The sequence below is a fragment of the Octodon degus genome, unplaced genomic scaffold, assembly GCF_000260255.1.
Source record: "Octodon degus isolate 3935 unplaced genomic scaffold, OctDeg1.0 scaffold00012, whole genome shotgun sequence".
NCBI lineage: Eukaryota > Metazoa > Chordata > Mammalia > Rodentia > Octodontidae > Octodon > Octodon degus.
Genome location: NW_004524588.1, coordinates 2,671,965 through 2,673,985, shown reverse-complemented (window position 1 = coordinate 2,673,985; position 2,021 = coordinate 2,671,965).

The following is a 2,021-nucleotide window of genomic DNA, read 5'->3' as shown; positions in this document are numbered from 1 at the left end:
TAAAAAAAAAAAAACAATTCAACTTTACCTTTTACCTATTAAGAAAATAAGGCTCATCAAACGCCCTCCCCAACCCTCCTATTTATAGTTACCAGGAACAGATTCAGGTTTTGTGGTATCTGAGCACATAAAAGGGGGTATTTAAAAAAAACGTATATAATAGCCTTACTTTTGTAAATTTTATAAAAACCTACGACTGTACTGAATTATTGCCAGGGCTCCTCCCAAGGCCTCTGGAAGAAATCTGCGAAAGTGGGGGCGGAGGGACGGAAGCTGAAGGTCAAGCAGCTCCTTAAGCCTCCCTTCCCCCCACACGTTGCCTTTCAAGGCTAATTCATCCTTCTTGGCTCCAGAGCTTCTGCGAAGTCTGATGCACTTTTGTGACCCCCTTCTTTATTGGATCACTCATTTCAGGTTATAAATATGCTCACGATCCTCTCAAACTTAGAAAAACAAAGTAAGCAATCAACCTTAACCAAGTCAACTCCCAAATTCCTTTGGCCCCAGATTCCTTTCCAGCCAACTAATTGCTCTTTTTCCTTTAACAACAAGACTTTGGAAAAACTACTGTCCTGTTTGGTTTCTCCTTCATTTCCAAATTTGCTGCACTCTTGCTTTGGCTTTCCTGATGCTGCTGGGACTGCCCTGGCGAAAGTCACCACTGACGATTTTGTTCATTTGAAATTTGTTACTGATCTTATACAGGCATTTTGAGTTACAAGACTAGTAAACTGTCCTTAAATAGCTTAAATAATAATTTAGATTGTCTAAAAGTTATGTTGAGTCTCCTCCTACTCACTTTTAAGTATACTGCTATGTGTCCACTCTTGACAATTTCATGTTTAGTGCTCCTACTCGTTACTTTGTTATCCAAACCCAAAACAGACATGTTTACAACTGTTACATAGGATTTCTCTGTTCCCCACATTCTCTCCTCCCTTTATTCCTTCTAAGTGCAAGATTCTTTTTATTTTTTTGAGACAGGGTTTTGCTATGCAGTTCAGGCTGGCCTTGAACTCACAGCAATTCTCCTGCCTCAGCCTCCTGAATGCTGGGATCACAGGCATACATCACTATGTCCAACTACAAAATTCTATTACCTTAACATATTCTATAACTTGATTTTCAATTAAAAATATATTATAGGAGCCGGGGAGATGGCTTAGTAGAATAAGTGCTTGCCTGGCAAGTGCAAGGGCCTGAGTTCAATCCCCATATATATATCTATATATATGTATATATATTATAGCTATCCTTCAAATCAATACATACAAATTGTGAAATCTTTTTAGCAGCTGTACAATATTTTGCAGTAAGGAACTGTAGAACGCATCGTTATCAAATTGTTCACCACTGAAGGACATGAAGGTTCTTTCTTTCTTTCTTTCTTTCTTTCTTTCTTTCTTTCTTTCTTTCTTTCTTTCTTTCTTTCTTTCTCTTTCCTTAGTGTGTGGCCAGCTCAGCCCACCAGGGGGCGGGTGGGCCGGCATGTGGTGCTGGGGGATTGAACCGAGGTCCCTGTGCTTTGCTTGAGCTTAGCTTGTTCTAAGTAGGTGCTCTAGACCACTGAGCCATCTCACCAGCCCATGAAGGTTCTTTTGATTACGTTAAATCTAAGAACTGCCATTTTGTAGTTTTATTTTCTATTACAATGTTATAGCAATATCTATATCTCTGTAAACATATCTTCAAAACCTCTTTTTAGAAGAACTTTTGTTTCTATGGATAAATTCCAAGAAACTTCTATGGATAAATTCTAGTTTGGAAAGTGTGTATATCTTATTCCCAGATTACTTTCTTAAAATGTTTGCAAATTACTTACCCATTAGTGATTTTTTGGGGAAGTTGGAGGGCCCAAGGTCTCTTTCAGTACTTTTTTCAGCAGACTGTGTAGCACAACATATTCTTTGCCATTAGGGGTCTACCATTTTATTTTTCTTTATTATTATTTTTATTTCTCAGTACTGGGCCTGAACTCAGGAGCTTGTACTTACCATCAGGCACTTGTGTCACTGAGCTAT